We start from the raw sequence: 21,964 nt of genomic DNA, 5'->3' as shown, positions 1-21,964 counted from the left end.
CTTTGAATATTTGGTAGAATTCACATATGAAACCATCTGGTCCTAGGCTTTTCTTTCTTGGGAGGCTTTTTGATTACTGATTCAATCTCCTTGGTTTTTTTTTTTTTTTTTTTTTTTTTAATGATTATTTATTTACTTAGAGAGAGAGAGAGAGAGAGAGCACATGCAAGCAGGGAAGGGGCAGAGAGAGAGGGAGAGAGAGAATCCCAAGCAGGCTCCATGCTGTCAGCATAGAGCCGGACTCAGGGTTTGATCTCACCAACGTTGAGATCATGACTTGAACTGAAATCAAGAGTTGGACACTTAACCAACTGAGCCACCTGGGTGCTCCTCAAGTCTCCTTAATTTTTATCGGTCTTTTCAGGCTTTCTTGTTTCTTCTTGGCTCAGTTTTGATAGGCCTTATGTTTCTAGGAATTTACCCATTTCTTATAGATTATCTAATTGGTTGGCATATAATTGTTTATAATAGTTTTCTATGATCATATTTTTTCCTGAGGCATCCATTGTAATGTCTCCTCTTTCATTTGTGATTTTATTTGAGTCTTCTCTCTTTTTTTACTTACCTAGCTAAAGGATCATTGATTTCATTCTTTTCAAAAAATAAAATCTTATTTTTGGTAATTTTTTTCTATTGTCTTTCCATTCTCTTTTGATTTAATTCTGCTTTCATGTTTATTATTCCTTCTTGTAATTTTGGGTTTAGTATGTTGTTCTTTTTCTAGTTCCTTGAGGTGTAGAATTAGATTGTTTATTTGAGACCTTTCTTTTTTAATGTGGGCATTTATTGCTATACAATTTCTTCTTAGTACTTTTTGGTGTACACCCTATACTTTCATATGTTATGCTTTAATTTTCTTTGGTCTTGAGATACAGTTTAAATTCCTTTTTTATTTCCTCTCTGACCTAATGGTTGTTCAAGAGCATATTATTTAGTTTCCATGTATTTTCAACTTTTCCTATTTTCTTATTTCTAGTTTTATTAAATTGTGGTGAGAAAATATACTTGGAATGATTTTGATGTTCTTAAATTTGTTAAAACTTGTTTTGTGACCTAACCTGTGATCTATCCTCGAGAATGTTCTGTGTGCACTTGAGAAGAATGTGTGTTCTGTTGCTTTTAGGTAGGAAGTTCTGTCCCTTGGGTCTATTTGGTCTATAATGTTATTCAAGTCAACTGTCTTATAATTGATTTTCTGTATGGAAGTTTGCTTCATTGTTCAAAGTAAGGGATTGGAGTTTCCTATTGTTAACTGTATGGCTGTTCATTTCTCTCTTAAGATCTGTCAATATTTGCTGTATGCATTTAGGAGCTCTGATGTTGGGTGTGTATATATTATATTTAGGAGCTCTGATGTTGGGTGTGTATATATTTATAATTGTTATACCTTCTTGTTGAATGGACCCTTTTTGTCCCTAGAGACAGTTTTTGACCAAGTCTGATGTAAATATAGCAACTTCTGCTTTCTTTTGATTACCATTTGCATAGGATATCTTAAACCTCTTCATTTTTAGCTTCTATGTGTCCTTAAATCTGAAGTCAGTCTCTGATAGACTGCATAGCACTGGATCTTTTTTGTTTGTTTTTTTATCCATTCAGCTACTCTAAATGCCTTTTTGTTGAGGAGTTTTATCCATTTACATTTAAAGTGATTCTTGATAAGTGGAAACTTACTGTTGCCATTTTATTAATTGTTTTCTGTTTTAGAGATATTTTGTTCCTCTCTTCCTCTCTTGGTAGCTTCCTGTGTTGTTTGATGATGATGATGATGATGATGATGATGATGATGATGATGGGTGTGGTGACTTGCTTTGATTCTTTTCTCTTTATCTTTTGTGTATATATTATAGGTAATTTTTTTCTTAGTGGCTACCTCAAGGCTTGCATAAAATATCTTGTCATTATAATCATCTGTTTTAAGTTTTATACAAAAACTCTATACTCTCCTCTCACCACATTCTGTGTTCTACTCAGAGGTTGCTTCTTCTTATATTCCATATTTGTTAACATATTATTATCTTTAAACTTTTATATTTGGGTCAAATGTAATTTATATACTATCATTTCAGAGTTACAATACTCTGTATTTGTTCACATGATTACCTTTACCAGTGAGATTTATGCTTTCATATGTTTTCACGTTGCTGTTTAGTGTGTTTTCACTTCAATTTGAAGAACTCTCTTAAGCATTTCTTGTAAGGCAGGTCTATTGGTGACAGACTTCCTCAGTTTTGTTGGCTTGGGAAGAACATCTCTTCTTTATTTCTTTATCTTTTTTAAACAATGTTTCTTTTTTTTTTTTAATGTTTATTTTTGAGAGAGAGAGACAGAACATGAGCAGGGGAGGGGCAGAGAGAGAGTGAGACACAGAATCTGAAGCAGAAACGGGGCTTGAACCCACAGACCATGAGATCATGACCTGAGCCAAAGTCGGCCACTTAACTGACTGAGCCTCTCTCTTCTTTATTTTTATTTAAAAAAAAATATTTTTTAACATTTATTTATTATTGAGAGACAAAGAGAGACAGAGCATGAGCATGGGAGGGGCAGAGAGAGGGGGAGACACAGAACCCAAAGCAGGCTTCAGGCTCTGAGCTGTCAGCACAGAGCCTGACATGAGGCTTGAATTCACAAACTGCAAAATCATGACCTGAGCCGAAGTCGAATGCGTAACCAACTCTTCCACCTAGGTGCCCCTCTCTTTTTTATTTTTAAAAGATAGCTTTGCTGGGAGACTTGGGTGACTCAGTCAGTTAAGCGTCCAACTTTTGCTTTCAGCTCAGGTCATGATCTTACAGCCGTGGGATCGAGGCCTGTATTGGGCTCTGCACTGAGAGTATGGAGGCTGCTTGGGACTCTCTCTCTCCCTCTTTGTCTGTCCCTCCGCCACTCATGCTCTCTCATTCTCTCTTTCAAAATAAATAAACTTAAAAAAATCTTTAGTAAAAGATAGCTTTGCCAAGTACTCTGAATATCTTCATCCTCTCTCCCGGCCTACAAGATTTCTATTGATAGACCTGCTGATAGTCTCATGGAGACAGGGTTCCCTTGTATGTGATGAGCCATTTCTTCTCTTGCTGCTTTTAACATTTTCTCTTTGTCTTTGACTTTTGACAATTTAATTATGATGTGTTTCAATGTAGAGCTCTTTGTGTCCTACCTGTTTGGCAGCTTTTGGACCTATTGAATCTAGATGTCTGTTTTCTTCCCCAGATTGGGGCTTTTTTTTTTTTTTTTTTTTTTTGTCATTATTTCTATAATAAGCTGCTGCCCTTTTTCTCTCTTCTCATTGTGGGACTCCTATAATTTGTATGTTGATTTTCTTACTAATAAATCCTATAGTCTTTCTTCCCCCTTTTAATTTTTTTTTTTTCTTCTCCTCTGACTGGATAATTTCAAATATGTCCTTGAGTTCTTGAGTTCACTGATTCTCTCTTCTGTTTGCTTCACTCTGCTGTTGAAGAGCTGTACTGCATTTTTGTTTCATTCATCTCTAGAATTTTTGCTTAGTTCTTTTTTAGGACTTCTCTCTCTTTGATGAACTTATTTTGTTCATGTATTGTTTTCCTGATTTCATTCAGTTGTCTTTCCCTGCACCCTTGTATCCATGGACCCTTGTAGCTTACTGAGCTTCTTTAAATCAATTATTTTGAATTCGTTCTCAGGCAATCTATTTCTTTGGGATCAGTTATTGGAAATTAGATGTTCTTGGCTCCCTTATCAATATTAGTTGGCTGTATATGTAGAGGTTTCATTATGGTCCCTCTGTTTGGTTCCATTGGTCTAAGTGTCTGTTTTTATGCCAGGACCATGCTGTTTCAATTATTATAGCTTTGTAGTACAGTTTGAAATCAGGAAGTGTGATGTTTGCAGTTTTTTTTTTTCTTATGATTCTTTGGGGTCTTTTGGGGTTCCGTATGAATTTTAGGATTTTTTTTTTTCTGTGGAAATTACCATTGAGATTTTTATAGGGATTGTATTGAATCTATAGATGTTTTTGGCTGGCATGGACATTTTAACAGTATTAACTTTTCCAGCATGAACACAGGATGTCCTTGCATTTGTTTTACTTTCTTCAGTTTCTTTCAGTAAAGTGTTACTGTTTTCATTGTATAGATCTTTCACTTCTTTGGTTAAATTTATTACTAGGTATTTTCTTGTTTTTGTTCTATTGTTCATGGAGTATCTGTTTCCATTTTTTCACTTGAGTCTAAATGCCTCTTTAATTCTGAAGTGGGTCCCTTATAGTTGGGTCTTCATATTTTTAAATCCATCCAGCCACTTTGTGCCTTTTGATAAATGAATTCAATCTATTTACTCTTAGAGTAATTATTGATGTGTAAGGACTTGATAATGTCATTTTATTAACTGCTTTCTGGGTATTTCATATTTCCATTGTTTCTTTTTCTCTGTTTCTGCCCACATTTGTTAATTGGTTTTCCATGGTGGTATGTATGCTCTTTCCCCTTTCTATGTCTATTGTGGATCTCCTCTAAGTTTTTGCTTTGTGATTACCATGGAATTTACATAAAACATTGTATAGATAAGACAGTCCATTTTAGGTCGATAGGAACTTATCTTCAATTGCCTATAAAGGCTTCAACTTTTTACTCCTCCCTTTTGTATTAATAATGTCACGATTTACCTCTTTTCATGTTGTGTTTTGTTAACAATTTATAGTAGCTATATTTAATTTCACTACTATTTTCCTTTAGCATTTGTAACTACAGTTCAGTGGTAATACACTATCTAATATAGAGTTACATTTTTCTCAGTCTTACTGTATGTTTTTCACTTTTACCAGTGTGTTGAGTACTTTCATATGTTTTCATGTCACTGAAAAATGTTGAAGGGAACTCTTTGAGTGGAAAGGAAAGACCATAAGTAGGAGCAAGCAAAGTAGAAAGCACAAAAGCAGTAAAAATAAGTGTATCTATAAAAATCAGTCAAATTCACAAAATAAAAGGATGTAAATTATGAAACCATATACCTAAAATGTGGGGGAGAGGAGTAAAGAATGGGCCCAAACTTAAGCAACCATCAACTTAACATAGATTGTTAAATGTATAAGATGTCATACATAAACCTAATGATAACCACAAATAAAAAACCAGTGATAGATATGCAAAAAATCAATAAAAAGTAATCCAAGTATATCACTGAAGAGAGCCAGCAAACACTGACAAGAGAGAGCAAGAGAATAAAGTAATAGAGAAGAAATACAAAAACAACTATAAAACAAGTAAAAAATTGCAGTAAGTACATACCTATATGTATTTTGAATGTAAATGGACTCAGTGTTCCCATCAAGAGATATAAGGTGACTGGGAGTGCCTGGGTGGCTCAATCAGTTAAGTATCCGACGCTTGATTTCAGCTCAGGTTGTGATCTCAAGGGTTGTGAGATCAAGCCCTGCATCAGGCTCCACACTGAGCATGGAGCCTGCTTAAGATTCTCTCTCCCTCTCCCTGTGCCCTCCCCAACTTGCACGTTCTCTCTCACTTTCTAAAAAAAAAAAAAAAAGATATAAAGTGATTGAATGGATATGAAAGCAAGACCCATCTATATGCTGCCTACAAGAGACTCATTTCAGATCTAAAGACACATGCAGATTGAAAGTGAAAGGATAGAAAAGCATTTACCATGCAAATGGAAGTGAAAAGAAAGCCAGGGTAGCAATACTTATATCAGACAAAATAGACATTCATTTAAACAAAGACTGTAACAAGAGACAAAGAAGGACAGTATGTATTCATAAAGGGAGCAACCCAACAAGAAGATACAAAAACTGTAAATATTTATGCACCTGACATGGAAGCACCCAAATACATAAAGCAGCTAATAACAAACATAAAGGAAGTGATCAGTAGTAATATAATAAGTAGCAGGGGACTGTAACACCCTACTTACATCAATAGATAGATCATCCAAACAAGATCAACAAAGAAACTGTGGCTTTGAACAACCCATTACACCAGATGGATTGAATAGACATGTTCAGAACATTCCATCCTAAAACAGCAGAATACAAACTCTTTTCAAGGACACATGGAACATTCTCCAGAATAGATCACATATTAGGCCACCAAACAAGTCTCAACAAATTCAAAAAGTTCTTAGTCATACCGCGTATCTTTTCTGACCACAACACTATGAAACTAGAAATCAACCACAAGAGAAAAATCTGGAAAGAATACGAATATATGAAGGTGAAATAACATGCTATTAACCAATGAGTCAGCCAAAAATCAAACAGAAAGTACAAAAATACATGAAGAAAATGTAAAAAGGAAACACAACAGTCCAAAATCTTTGGGATGCAACAAAAGCTGTTCTAAGTGGGAATTTTATAGTAATACAGGCCCACCTCAAGAAGCAAGAAAAATCTCAGAAAAACAACCTAAACTTACACCCAAGGGAGCTGGAAAAAGAAAAACAAACAAAACCCAGAACCAGTAGAAGGAAGAAAATGATAAAGATCAGCATAGAAATAGACGAAATAAGAACTAAAGAAACAATAGATCAATGGAACCAGGAGCTGGTTCTTTAAAAAGATCAACAAAATAGATAAACTCATAAAAAAGAAGCAGTGGCGTTATGGAGAAGAGTTCCTGTAGTGCCTATAGTGTAATGTCCCCTTCACCAGAACCTGGTGCTTCAGGGGCGTCTCCTGTGTGTGTCCTGTGTGCCCAGTGTTGTGACTGAGCTGCATTTGCCTTCAGTTCAGTTAGCTGCAATGTCTCTCTTTGCCTGTTGTGGGCAGTGTTTGGTCCCTCTGTCATTAGTGGACCAGTCTGGGGCCACTTCAGGCTTTTGTTGAGTTAGACCAGGTGTTTGCCAATGATTCAGTAGCACTGAACTGCACAGTGCTTTCCCTGTGCTGTCCCTCGAGAAGCTTTTGTTGGTGGGCAGGTCCTGCAGTCAGACCTGATGTCTGCCCCCAAGCCCACTGCTGGGGCCAAAGTTGGACTGATGTGTATGGTTATCTTCTCCTCTCCCCGGGGTAGGAGTCACTTTGGAGTCGTGCTGGCCCCTATTTAGGGCTGCTTGCACACTGCCAGTCTTGTGGCATTGCTTTGGACGGGCTCCGGCCAAAGGCATATTGGAGGGGGTAGGTCTGCAAGAGAATGCAGGGGTGGGATGTGCTGTGCCGGCAAGGTGAGCCCTAGCGCCTTGTGAGACTGGACCTGTAGCCACCTGGAAAACTCCTGCTGAGACAGTCAGAGTTGGAGGGGGAAGATATGCAGAAACAAGTGGGGGTGGGCTACACTGTTGGCAAGCTAGGTGGAAAGTGTTCCATGTATCTAGGCCAGGGTTGGGTAGGGGAGGAAAATGGCACCCACCAACTCTTTTGTTCTCAAAGAGGTCTCCCAAAGATCCTTGCCCCTCCAGCACACACTCTGAGATTAGTAAATAAATCTCCTTCCCATATACCCCAGGTGCTTTTCAAACTGCTGGTTCTACTGCTGTATCTTAGTGAAGTTGTTTGTTACGCTGTCTCTTCAAGGGCAGGGACTCTGACTTCCCAGTTTTCCGGGAGCTAAGCCTGCTGATTTTTAAAGTTCCAGGTGTGGAGCCCCACTGCTGATTAGGACCCTCTGGTTTTCAAAGGCAAATGTTATGGGGATTCACCTTCCCCGAGCCGGTCCCCTGTGCCTGAGGTGCCTGGTGTGGGGTTGCTCCTCTCCCCTTTCTGAGCCTGCAGCATCCCTCCCTCCTGCGGACACTCTCACAGGACCATTTAGCTACTCACCACATCTCCACCCTTCCTGCCCTGTGAGATGTGGCCTCTTCCCTACATTTAGCTGTGGAGAATCTGTTCTGTGAATCTTCAGGTTGTTTTCTGGGTTATTTACACTGATGTGGGTGTTATATAGTTGTATTTGTGGGAGGAGGTGAGCTTAGAATCCTCCTCGTCTGCTATCTTCCCCGGAAGTCCCCTCAGCTGTTATTTCTTTAAATAAGCTCTCTGCCCACCTCCTTCCTCTTCTCCTTCTGGAATCCATATTATTATTATATTTGTCTTTCTGATGTAATCCCATAACATTTGTAGGCTTTCTTTACTCTTTTAAAATCTTAGTTCCTTTTTTCCCCTTCTATCTGTGTTATTTCAAAATTCCTATTCTCCAAGTCATTTCTTCTTTCTTCTTTCTGGTCTGCCCTGCTACAGGCACTCTATATTATGTTCTTCATCCCATTCATGGAATTCTTCAGCTCCAGAATTGTTATTTGGTTCTTTTCAATAATTTTACTATCTTTGTTAAAGAAATCACTTTGTTAATATACTTTATTCCTTATTTCATAGAATTGTTTTTCTGAGTTTCCTTGTAGCTTGCTGAGATTCTTCATAACAACCTTCAAAAATAATTCAGATTATTTAATATTTTCTTTTCTAATTTATTTTTTATTCTAATTCAAGCATAGATAACACACAGTGTTATACTAGTTTCAGGTGTAGAATATAGTGATTCGGCACTTCCATACATCATCCTTTGCTCATCACAAGTGTACTCCTTAATCCCCATCACTTATTTTACTCGTCCCCCCCATCTACTTCCCCTTAATATTTTCTAATAGCCACATTAAAAAGCTAAGAGAAAAAGGAAATTAGTTTTAATTATATATCCATATATATTAAAGATAATTTCAGTTTTTTATTTCATTTTTACATAGCTATGCATCACATACTGTTGTAGCTACTGGGGATATAATGGTGACAAAAGCAACACGACTCCTGCTGTCATAGAACTTAACATGTTTTGGGTGGGGTGGGGGGTGGGGGGAAGATAGACATTATTTGAAGGTTTACAACAGAAAAAAGTCCAAATACCTAAGAGGGGGTGTTTGTTTGCTTGAGAATTCTCCTTTTCTTTTTGTAATGCCATGTTACCTTGATTTTTCATATTCTTTGCAGGTATGTGCTTACGCTTCTGAATTTGAAGTCATAGACACCTTTAACTCCTTCAGCAGATGGAGTGTTATGTTCTATGGTGTTGTTATTAAATGAGGATTTTTTTCTTCTTTCTTCTTCTCGGTCTTCATGAAAGTGTCTCTGCTTCATTTTTCTTGTTCCCTCTTGTGGATGAATTTTTAAGCTCTTATATCTACTCTGGTTCTTTTAATTCTACCTTGCTAAATATTGGAAACCTGCCTTCTTTTCCATCAGGTGGCAGTATAGTTCAAGTTTGTGGTCTGTCCCTAGTCCACCAATCTTGGCCTGTTTTCTTAGCCAGTTCCCTATTTACTGGATCTTGTTCTCCCAAGCACACTCCTGATCATTCATAAAGAGCTTGTAGCAGAGTGGGGAGAGGTGTGGGTTTAGCACTTCGTGCATTGGGGCACCCCTGGACTAGGAGGGAGATCTTCAGGGGTGGTACTCCCAGAGGCTTATGGGTGGACTTTCTGCTAAGTATAGTCTAACCCTTTGAAATTCATATCTGCCTCTTTCTCAGTATGCTCCCTCCCCCTGCTATAGAGCTCCCACCTTAGTACTGTGGGTGTTGATGGGGAGAAATGGGTGTCTTCAGCTGAGTCTCATTCAACTGCATAGTTTGGCTGTCACTCACCACTTCCCTATCCCCCTGTGGGAGATCGTTCTATTCTTAAAGTGTTACTTTTAAACTCCAGGATAACCACTGAGAAAATAACTAAAAGGTATACGGAAAAGTAAGTAAGAATTCAGTAAAAATTGTATCCTAGAACAAAAAAAAACCAAAAGAAGGCAGTAATGGAAGAATTGAACAAAAGATATGACATATAAATGCACAGACACACACAGACACAGACACACACACACACACACACACACACACGTCAAAATGGCAGAAGTAAGTACTTTATCAGTAATTGCTTTAAATGAACATTAAAAGGCAGAGATGGCAGAATCGATTAAGAAACAAGATCTAACTGTATTTATTTATCTATGTACCACCATCCTAAGTATTCTGCATTGCAAACTGTAATGCTTTGATTCATGAAGTCCTCTTGTTTCTGCCTGGCTTCCTCTTCCTAGAACTTTCACTGGTAACTCTCAAGGCAGTAAGCTGGGAAAAATTTAGGGATCATTTCATTTCTTTCCTGTCTCTCAGGGCTCACTTCTTTTTGCCTTTAGATTCAAAGTCATGAAAACTGGTTTTCTGTTGTTGTTTGTCTGATATTTTAGTTATTTTAAGTGGCACTACAAGTCCAATCCCTGCTATTCCATCTTGGCTGGAGGCAGATGCCATTACTAATTAAGATTTATTCATTTATAAAAGTCACATAATAGGTTAGGGTTATAATTTTTTCACCCATTAAATTTGGATTTTATTAGTAAACTTCACCGTATAAGCTGGCCTAATATTGATAACCTTACAATTGTTCAAGACAAAAGTATTTCTTTGGCCCTAAAAAAAAAAAAAAATCACTTTAATGATGAGAAATATGTTAGTGGAAAAGGCATTCCAGTTTTTTTTTTTTTAGTATAGTATAAAATAATAGTGCTTTGACTGATCTTAATGAATAAAGTAATCGTCTTTTTTTATTTAAGAGTAAGAGGAAAAAAATTAATTTTGAATGTCTTGATGAGTATTCATTGCCAGTAGGCTATTTTTCTTGTCTCAAGAAAACACCTGTTGTGTATACTAGGCCACCACACATGTTATAACTTCATCACATGAACTTATATTAACTTATAACATTTTAACTTATAACATATTAAAACTTATAACATATTAACCACAGCAGTTACAGTGGGAAGGAAAGAAAGCTTCATCAGGCATCTACTTACTGACCTGGAAACAGAACAGCTGGAAATGCGGTTCTAAGTTTACTTTAAAAAATAAGACACTTTGATCTAAAAGCGTTAATTTAAGTAGCAGGAGACCCCCAAATTTGGACATTTTATATATATTTTTGGTTTAATCAAAATAATTTTGTGCATCTATGTCTATGCTTGATCTCTTCCTCTAAAAGTTGCTTTTGATTAGAATAGTCTACTCATTTAAATGTCAGGAGGCTTTAGCCTTCAGTGATGGAAAAGTAGAAATTTGATGGCTCACTAACATTTATATGAAAAAAGAATACAAGAACAATACTGGATATTGTTTTAATTTTGCCCATGTAAGTTGCCATTAGGATGAAAAGCAAGATTACATATACTCTAGATGTGACACCAGAAAAAAATAATGCTTCACACCTCATGAAGTAATAATATTAGGTTCTGTATCAATAGGCCATAATACATTTTTGACATAATATTTATTAATGTCTATTTCTTAGAATACATATTAACCAATATAGAGTTTATGGGTGTGATTAAGAAAAAATATTACAGAATTAGTCTTGGATAGGAAAACATTAGAAATGAATTTAATAGAATATTTGCTAATAAGAGTTGTAATGTAGTATATCCCTACAGAATGGTATTTTGTGCTTTTTGACAGCTTAACTTTGTGGCAGAGAGTAAGGCTGGATATTGGTCAATAGGTCAGAATCCATGACAGTATATGGATAAATGGAAGCTATTATTCCAATTTTCATTGGGTGATTTTAGAATGGTGCATGGATGGATGGGTGAATGAATTCTGAGCCAAATCAGACATATAACCGAAGAATGGCAGATTGCTTCATTTAAGAGTATCCTAGTACATCTCTTCCCCCAGCCTCGATACTCTTCTGTTGTAGCTTTATTCCTCCTAGCCAGGAGGAAAGAGAATTATACTTAAAAGAACACATATTCTTATTCTGGGCAGAGAAGGCCAGTCAGTTACAGAATGCATAAATGCATATGGAGGGTTAATTGTGTAGTGTCACATTACAAAAGTTATTAAACATGCCCAAAACAAAAGCAAACTTTTGATAATAAGAAAAAAATTTTTCTGTATAAAAACTAAGCACTTCTGTTTTCCTCTGCCATTAAAGCAGGCTGTGCTGCTTTGGTGAACTAGAAATTTTATTCTTTTTTTTTTTTTTAATTTTTCTTAACGTTTATTTATTTTTGAGACAGAGAGAGACAGAGCATGAATGGGGGAGGGTCAGAGAGAGAGGGAGACACAGAATTTGAAACAGGCTCCAGGCTCTGAGCGGTCAGGACAGAGCCTGACACGGGGCTCGAACTCTTAGACCGTGAGATCATGACCTGAGCTGAAGTCAGACGCTTAACCAACTGAGCCACCCAGGCGCCCCAGAAATTTTATTCTTAAAAGGGCTGGCATTCTCTGAAAATTTATGGCAAAATTAAGGCTGTCATTTAGGCTCCCAAGTAACAGCTTCACAGAGATTTCTGGAAGTTCTTTGAAATGATAATCATTCTCGTATGTGCCCAAATGACTTAAGAGCAATATAGACCTGTGTCAGAATGTGCATTCTAAGGGAATAAGTCACTGGTGACTGTGTGGAGGAAACGTAGGTGAGGACTTGTTTGGGAGTTAGGGGGAGATGGCTTCTATCTCTTTCAGGTGCTGTTGCCTTAATGTACTCTGAGATTGTAGGATCCTGTTATATTGTAAAAACATACATTAGAAAATATCACAAAATGATAAGCTAATATATAACATCTCTGTCCTTTATCTCTGAAAGTATCTTCTAATTCCTCTTCAAGCTATTTCTGTTTTTCAGTCAAGTGATTTTGCTTCAAGTCCAGACTAAAAATGGAAAGTTGGCCTGAGTTATTTACCTGCATATATATATATACACAGAATTTGATTCCTTTATTTTTCTCATCCTCCACCTTCAATCCATTGGCATGCCCTGTGGGCTGCTCTACGGAGGAGACTTCAGATGTGTGTGCTTCCCATTGTCCCTACTGCTTATGCCCTAGCTCAAGCTGCGCTCATCTTCTTTTATTTCTTAAGTTTATTCATTTTTGAGAGAGAAAGCATGACCAGGGAGGGGCAGAGAGAGGGGGACAGAAGATCTGAAGCAGGCTCTAAGCTGACAGCAATGAGCCCGATGCAGGGCTCAAACTCACAAACTATGACATCATGACTGAGGTGAAGTCAGACACTCAACTGACTGAGCCACCCAGGTACCCAACTGCCATCATCTTCTTACCCCTCTCCTCACTTCCAATATTGATTTCCCCCTTTCTGCTTACCACAATAGTTTGTTAGTATATTAGTCTGCTAGGACTGCTATAACAAAATATCACAGCCTGGAAAGCTTCAACAACAGAAATTTAATTCTAATTTAATACTAATTATGTAAAGGTCATATCTCCAAATACGGTCACCTTGAGGGGTAGGGCTTCAATATGAATTTGGGGTGGTGGGGAGGACACAACCTAGTCCATAGCAGTTAGATGGATCTTTAAAAAGTTAAAAATCAGATCAGGTTTCTTCCCTGTGTAAAACTCTCCAATGGTGGGGTATGTGAGTGGCTCAGTTGGTTGAGCGTCCAACTCTTGATTTCGACTTGGGTCGTGATCCCAGGTCATGGGATTGAGCCCTGTGTTGGGCTCTATGCTGAGTGTGGAGCCTGCTTAAGATTCTCTCTCTCCCTCTGCTCCTCTGCCCCCCACTCATGCGTGCTCTCTCTCTCTCAAAATAAAAGAATAATAATAATAATAATAATAATAATAATAATAATAATAAACCCCTCCCAAATGGTTTCTCATTACTCTGAAGATAAAATCCAAACTCCTTACCTTGACTTTCAAAACTCTATGTAATCAGGTCCCTGTCTACCCATATTACCCAGGGCCACATCACACAACTCCAGGAGTCATAGTTCCCACACAACAGAATCATTTATGCAGAAACACTTATCTGTGCTACTTTCAGTACATCTTGATATATCATCAGGCATCCTTGCTGTTTGGTCACCTGCAGAGGCAGATGGACTCCGCTCACCCAAAGTTAGGTTCAGATGTCCAGCCACATGATGTCACCCACACATCCTCAGAAGCTAGAACAAGATTTATTACTTACCTTATATGAGATCTTTGAGGAGAGGAGGGCAGCGCCCCCCCCCCCCCGCCCCCGCCCCAAGCAGGTCTGCAGTGGCTTTCATAGACCAAGGAAATCAGATTGGCCTGGGTTTTTTTTTTTATTGTGGATTGGGGGTAGGGCTGCGGTGGCTAGGAAAGGGGCATGCCTTGTTTGAGTCTCCTTCCAGCATTAAAGGAAGAAGTGCTGAACTTTTCTCATCAACTTGTCCAGATATGGAACCCAAAGTGAAGAAGAGGGCATGAGGCTTAACAGCAATCAAATATCAAATATCAAATATCAAAAATCCATCAGAACTATACTCTTCCAGCTTTTTGTTCCTCAAGAGGTCTTGACTCTTTTTGGCCTTTTGCTCGTGCATATAATTTTAAGGATCATCTCAAATCCCATAATAAGCCCTGTGAAGATTTTTATCAGAATTGCACTGAATCTGTATATAAGTTGGGGGAATCACTGACATCTTTAGGATATTGAGCCCTTGCATCAAAGAACAGTGTGTATCTATTTAAGTGTTCTTTAATATTTCAATAAAAATAAATGATTTTCTCTGTTCAAGGTTTTTATAATATTTAGTCATATATATGTTACATTTTTTGCTGCTTTTATAAAACTGTTTTATATGAGGGGCACCTAGGTGGCTCAGTTGGTTAAGTGTCTGACTTTGGCTCTGGTCATGATCTCGCTGTTTGTAGGTTCGAGCCCCATGTTGGGTTCTGTGCTGACAGCTCAGAGCCTAAAGCCTGCTTCAGATTCTGTCTCTCTCTCTGTCCTTCTCCTGCTCATACTGTCTCTCTCTGCCTCTCAAAAAAATGAATAAATGTTAAAAAAATTTAAAAACATTGTTTTATATGAAATTGTATTCCCAACTGATTGGGAATCAGTTGGAATCTTACTTGATTACCTTATCAAGTAAGATAATGCTCCTTATCAGGTGAAGGAAGTTCCATTGTATTCCTAGTTTGCCAAGAATTTTTATCAAGGATAGGTATGAACTTAATCAAAACTGTTTTTTAAGTTTGTTTATTTTGAGGGAGGAGTAGGGGCGGGAAGAGAGATAGGGAGAGAAAGAATCCCAAGCAGGCTCTATGCTGACAGCATAGACGCAAGGGAGCACCGATGTAAGGCTCAGCCTCAAGAACCATGAGATCATGACCTGAGCCAAGATCAAGACTTGGATGTTTAACCAACTGAGCCACGCAGGTGCCCCTCAAAACAGTTTTTTGGCTGTTAGTATGCCTTGTACTTTTTTGTCAAAAGCCAGACATAATGTACTGAGTGAAAGGAACTCTGGTAAATAGTCCTTTAGTAATGTAGTGATAAAGTATAGAAGGAGGGAAAGTGTTGGAGAGTGTTATGATTAAGTCTCTTTTAGTAAACCTGTGGCCCTGGACTGTGAACTTCACAAGTGCTTCTCAGATTTCCCTTCCCACTTTAGATGACACAAGATGGCTTGGGAAGGCTAGAGTTGTGTATTTCCCATCTTTACATGGAATGCTATAGGAGGGCTCAATTTGGATATTTCTCTTGTCTCACATAGAAGGTTAGGGCCAGGTGGAGTTGGATATTTCCCTTCCCTCAGGTCGGTTATGTTCAGATAAAATCTCCAACAGGTTAGCCTTTGTTAAAATGGTTTCTTTTGGGGGCAGGGCTTATTATGAACAACAGAATGCTCTGGTGTATTTCAAAATACACCAGAAAAATGGGATTCTTTCTCTCCCTATCTCCCTTCCCTTATCCCTGTCAGAAACAGGAGGGTTTTTTCCTTTGATATTCCCTACAAGAACCTGTAGAGTTTCCTGGAGGTTAAAAAATCACCAAGATGTGAGGGGCTTCTTCGATGACTGGATTCCTATGGAGTTTTAAATTCTCAGTTTTGTCCACATTGAGGCTCCAGCAATTTGTCAATTATAGTTTAGATTTTTAATTCAGAATGGATCATAGACCTAAATGTAAAACATGAAAGTATAAAACTTCTAGACGAAAGCATATAAGAAAATCTTTGTGACCTTGAATAAGGAAAAGAGTTCTTAGACATGACAACAAAAACATTATCCATAGGAAAATAGGATAAGTCAGACTTTATCAAAATTGAAAACTATGCCATTAAGAGGAAGAAAAGACAAGCCACGGACTGGGAGAAAATATTTGTAAATCACATATCTGACAGATAAATAGTATCCAGAATATGTATACTCTCAAAACTCAGCAATAAGAAAACAACTCAAAAAACAAGTTGGCAAAAGATTTGAATGGATATTTCATCAAAGAAAGTATACAGTTAGCAAATAAGATGTTCAGCATCCTTAGTCTTTAGGAAAATGCAAAGTTAAAAACACATTGGATATCACTACTCATTAATTAGAATGGTTTATTTTTTAGGCTGACGTGTGGGCAGTTCTTTGGTGGCTGGGTAAGTAGGGAAAGGACACCTGTGGTGGTTGGCAGCTGACTTCCAGTGGGCACAGCTCACCACAGTTATGCAGAGGTTGTCAGAGTGGAACTGCATTGAGATTGTAAATAAATTGATTGCTCAGAAAGAGCTGGAAGTAGTTTGCACACTCGATGGAAAGGAATATATTATTCCAGCTCAAATTAGCAAAGAAATGAGAGATGAGCTATGTGTCTGAGGCTGTTGAGTAAGCGTTGATCTGCAACAGGTAATCAATGTGGATCTGATTCTTGCTGAAAATAGAATTGGTGACATTGTTAAATCAGAAAAGCACGTTCAGCTCGTATTGGGATAACTGATAGATGAGAACTATTTGTATCTGTTATAGGAGGTAAATGACAAATTGCAAGAAAGTGATCAAGTCACCATATCCCAACTGTGTAAAACCTATGATCTTTTGGAAACTTTCTGACACAGGCAGTAACTCAAAGACTAGATAGACTTATTAATGGCCACATGGCTCTCTTAATAACAGAGGAGCAATATTTACTGAAGCTTTTATAGCTTGACATAAAGCACGCATCGTGGACTGTTCACTGCTATTACCCAGCCTACAGCAGTGAATTCTCTGATTTTAAAATCCGGATGTCAAGAGCAGCTACTTTACTCTGTGTTTGAGGAACTTGTTAACAATGGGTGTTTATGGGGCTCTGTGGTTGGTGGAAGACAGGACAACGCAGTGTTCATTCCTGACATTCACTCCAGAACACATCAGGCAGAATGGCTATCTAGAATTTGATGCTTTGTCCAGACTTGGAATCCCAGATGCTGTGACCTACATAAAGAAAAGATAGAAGACCTACACAAGTCTTGTCTTCGAAAGCAGCTGTGTGGCCAGTGATTTGCAGATCACATGGAAGCATCGGTAGAGGAAGCCATTAGCTCTGGAACATGGTTGATATTGTACCCCTGTTTCTCAGTTCTTTATCAGTTGAGGATGCTGTGCTATTGCTTCAACAGGGTGATGAGAGCATTCTGCAAGCAGGTTTCAGCTGTAGTCTTTAGTGACACCATTGTAGTCAGTGGAAAATTTCTGAATAACTGCATAGAACTATTCAGTGAGCTGATGCACCAGGAAGCTGAAAAGGAACTGAAAAATAATCTGTTCACTTAATCACTGAAGAAGATCTGAAACAAGTCTCCATTTTAGAATGCATTAATACAAGTACAAAGGATGAAAAAAGATGAAGGAAAGAGAAAAGCAACAGAGGGGAATGGAAGTGTGAGAGGAGGTAGCAGCAATGCCAGAAAGTACACAATTTTAAAAATCAAGAAGAAAGGAAGAAAAGATGATAGTGATGATGAGTCATCTCACACTGGCAAGAAGAAACCAGAGATCACTTTTATGTTCCAACATGAGATTGAAGATTAAAAAAAAATTTTTTTTTTAATCTTTATTTTTGAGAGAGAAAGAGACAGAGGGCAAGCAGGGGAGGGACAGAGAGAGAGGGAGACACAGAATCCAAAGCAGGCTCCAGGCTCTGAGCTGTCAGCACAGAGCCTGATGTGGGTCTTGAGACCACAGACCATGAGATCATGACCTGAGCTGAAGTCAGAAGCTTAACTGATGGAGCCACCCAGGCGCCCCTCTTCCTGTTCTCTTTTTTTTGGGAGTGAATTCCTTCATCTTGTCATTTTGGAAGAAGAAGAAAATTAATAAAATTAAAAATTAAAATTAAAAAAATTAAAAATAAAACAAAATCAAATAAAGGAAGCTAGATCCAAGGTGTGTTTCGGTTTGCTTATTGAAAGAAGCTTGATAAAATAGAGAAAAAAGGGAAAGGAAAAAAAAAGGTAAGAAAGAATTTTATAAATTAAAAAATTTATATAAGGAAACAGGATAAAGCAAAATAAAATATAAAATTAAAAATAAAGTAAAAAAATAAAAATAAAATTTTCTTTCTCTATCCAAGAAAGAGAAAGAAAAAATAAAACAATTTAAGCAAAAACAGAAGCAAAGAAAACGAACTGATAAATAAACCAGAAAACAGAATGAAACCCGAATGAAGTTACATCCAGTTTCCGCTAGAACTGAAACTATGAAGCACTCTATACTCCCTATATTAAGCAGGTGGAAGTATTTGTGTTGGTCTTCTTGGGGGTGTACTTGGAGGGTGCAGTTGGGCAGGATGTAATGGCTCCGTTATCCACTAGGTGGCGCTGATTAGCTTACTGGGGTGGATCCGTGTGCGTGCGCACATGCACCCATACGGGAGAGGTGAGAATAGCTTCATCCAGCTCCCTAGTCTTTGGTGCAAGAATTTCGCACTCTTACCCACCGTTGGTCAAGCACCCCTCCTTTGTCTCAGGCCTCTGTCCACTACCCACCTCTCCCCTGTGTGTGGCCCAAGTTGTCTGCCTGACGAGCAGCACCTCCCTCCAGAGTTTTATCTCACATAGGGTTGTGTTTCAAAAACCCCACACTTCAGAGACCCCTGTGGCTTGGACCTGTGCCAGCTCTCTGGGGGAGGGTCTCGCTGAGCAATGGCCAGGTGCTGGCTTGCCCCAGAAAACGTTTGTGCAATTGTGCAGCGGCAGAGGTTCAGACATTATGGCAAATCACAACACACAGAAGGTGCCAGGTTTTGCTGCACTTTGACACCTTTGTCCCAATACCTGCAAATAGCTGCTCTCTGGGGTCTGCTGGGACCTTTGCCTGTGGAGAGGCCATATGGCCTCTATGAAATGCACTCCAAGCAGGGGAACCACTTCTCCCCATGTGGCACATGGACCCCTCATACCCGCTGCCTGCTTCTAGGGATTCATCCTACTTCCTCACCAGAGCACCACCAGGCAATGAGCTCTGGAACTTTAGACTCTGCGCTCCACCGTTTATAGAATCTTGATGGTATTGAAACCCTCTCCTTTCTCCCCATCAATGGTATTGGGGAGCAGATTTCTTGTCCAATCCCCTGCTAGTGTTTTCACTCTTTCTCTTTCTCTCCAGCTACTTTCAGGGGAGTGCTTTTCTTGCACAATCCCGATGCACCACACTCTCCCCCGTCCTTTTTCTCTCTCTGCCCTCTCGCTGCAAAAACGACTCGCTACCCTCCATGGCTTTTCTCTCTCCAGATTCACCTCTCGGCACTGCATACCTGCTGAGTTCTGTGGCTCGTATTATGCAGATTGTTGCGTTAATCCTCAGATCAATTTCCTCGGTGTTCAAAATGGCCTGATGCTGATCTAGCTGTGTTTTAGGGATGAGACAAGCTCAGGGTCTCCAGACTGCCTCTGCCAACTTTACTCTCTCCTCAAAAATCGTGTATTTTGAAATTAGTAGAGGATGTTTTAATCCTAAAATTGAGAAATTTGCAAAACAAATTTATAACTAAGCTCTTGTTCTTATTTCTGGTATAAAAGTGAACTTTTATGTGGTTGAGGGATTTCAGGGAAGCCTTCATAGGTGCAGAAGAATACCAGAGGAGCCCATACATTGCTGTGCTCTATTCTAAAACAACATGCTAACAAGAGTGAGACAAAAACAATAAAAGCTACTTCTTAATAGGTACAAGTTGCATTATAACATTAGAATAACTAAAAAATATAATACAAGTATTTCTCTTTAACCCAATTTGCATTTCTAAATGTTATTTTTTATAAAAGTGGTCACTCTGGCAATTAATTCTTTGTTGTAGGAGGATTTTTAAACGCGTTGCAACTTTTTTTTTTTTTTAAAGAAAATCCCTATAAGAAAATAGGTATTCTTGTTTTCTAAAGACTATTTATAGTAAAAAGTAACTGAAATAATTCCTTGGAGTAATAATTTCAACCAAATGAGTTTTAAGCAACAATTTATTATATATCAAAAAGAAATTTATTTTGAAAATAATAGTAAGTTAAATCTCAAATATCAAAAAATTACAGGGTGGCATTCAACTCTTGATTACGGCTCAGGTTATGATCTCACAATTTGAGGGATCAAGTCCCACATTAAGTACTGACAATGCAGAGGCTGCTTGGGATTCTCTCGCTCCCTCTCTCTCCCTGCGCTCCCCCCTCCAACCCCGGCTTGTGTGGGCGTTCATGCACCCATACTCTGTCTCTATCAAAAAATAAGTAAATAAACATTTTTAATATATTTTTTTAATGTTTATTTATTTTTGGGAGAGACAGAGACAGAATGTGAGTGGGTTAGGGGCATAAAGAGAGGGAGACACAGAATCTGAAGCAGGCCCCAGGCTCTGAGTTGTCAACACACAGCCCGATACGGGGCTCGAACTCACAAGCTGTGAGATCATGACCTGAGCCAAAGTCGGACACTCAACTAACTGAGCCACCCAGGCGCCCTGTAAGTAAACAGTTTTTAAAATTTATTTTAAAAAATTTTGTTAATGTTTTTATTTATTTTTGAGACAGAGAGAGACAGAGCATGGGCAGGGGAGGGGCAGAGAAAGAGGGAGACACAGAATCCAAAGCAGGCTCCAGGCTCCGAGCTGTCAGCACAGAGCCCAATGTGGGGCTTGAACTCATGGACGGTGAGACCATGACCTGAGCCAAAGTCAGACGCTCAACTGACTGAGCCACCCACGTGCCCCTAAATAAACATTTTTAAAAGTACTATCTTATAGTACATAATTTTTATGTGGCATTTAAAACTCTGTGTTTCAAAATGTTTGAATGTAAATTATCAGTCGGCCTCTAATTCTATACAAAGTATTAATACTGAGTGAAAGAAATTAATGTGATTGCTGATTAAGCATTATTGTTAAAGTTGATAGGAATGTAACATAAATTTAAAAATGTTTTTCCATTGGTAATTTTCTGTTAATGTATTTTCATATGGGCAAAAGAAGAAAAATGACAAACTCTCTGTTACCACAAACTCCAATTAGTTTTGTTTATTCAGCTTTCAAAATATTGAACACCCAGCTTAATGTTCTATTCCATCTTTAAGAATCTTATCATTTATGTTTCAGCAGATACCAATTTATCCACATTTGTTTCAATAGACACAATATTAGACAATGAAGCAAATAAAATCAGTCTGACTTTCTTGACTTGTACGAATAAAAATAGAGACAACCAAGCAAATAAAAAGGAAATCATTCTGTCTTGTTCACATTAATTTTTTCATTTATCAAAATGGTTATTTTTCCACAGTAAATAAAAACAGTTTTTAATTGCTTATTTGTGTGTGTGTGTGTGTGTGTGTGTGTGTGTGTGTGTGTGTGTGTTTTAAAGATTTTATTTTTAAGTAATCTCTACACTCAACGTGGGGCTCGAACTCACAACTCCGAGATTAAGAGTTGCATGCTCCACCAACTGAGCCAGTCAGGTACCCCTAGTTTTTATTGAAAATAAAATTATATATTTGACTTTTTATGTAAAAATCTAATTTCACTAATAAAATAAACGTTTTTAAATGTTTATCTACTATGATCATGATCTATAGATTTAAGAATGTTATTAAAAATAAAGTTGCCTGTTTATTAAATTTTGTGGCACTTTGAAAAAAAGAATGTTTTTTTATTTTAAATGTTAATTTGTTTTGAGAGAGAGAGAGAGAGAGAGAGCAGGCAGGGGAGGGGCAGAGAGAGAGGGAGAGAGAGAATCCTAAGCAAGCTCTGTGTTGTCAGCACAGAGCCCGAGT

The 21,964-nt window shown here is 38.1% G+C and overlaps 1 pseudogene; it reads left to right on the top strand.

The window, feature by feature from the left end:
- The window catches only part of LOC109276180 (E3 UFM1-protein ligase 1-like), a 28,783-nt pseudogene extending 10,767 nt beyond the window's left edge, over positions 1 to 18,016 (top strand).
- The last annotated feature ends 3,948 nt before the right edge of the window (positions 18,017 to 21,964 follow it).

Source organism: Panthera pardus, unplaced genomic scaffold (genome assembly GCF_024362965.1).
Source record: "Panthera pardus isolate Hobbes unplaced genomic scaffold, ASM2436296v1 HiC_scaffold_6, whole genome shotgun sequence".
NCBI classification, from domain to species: Eukaryota; Metazoa; Chordata; class Mammalia; order Carnivora; family Felidae; genus Panthera; species Panthera pardus.
Note: the sequence above shows the minus strand (reverse complement) of the source record. Positions and strands in the feature narration are given on the sequence as shown.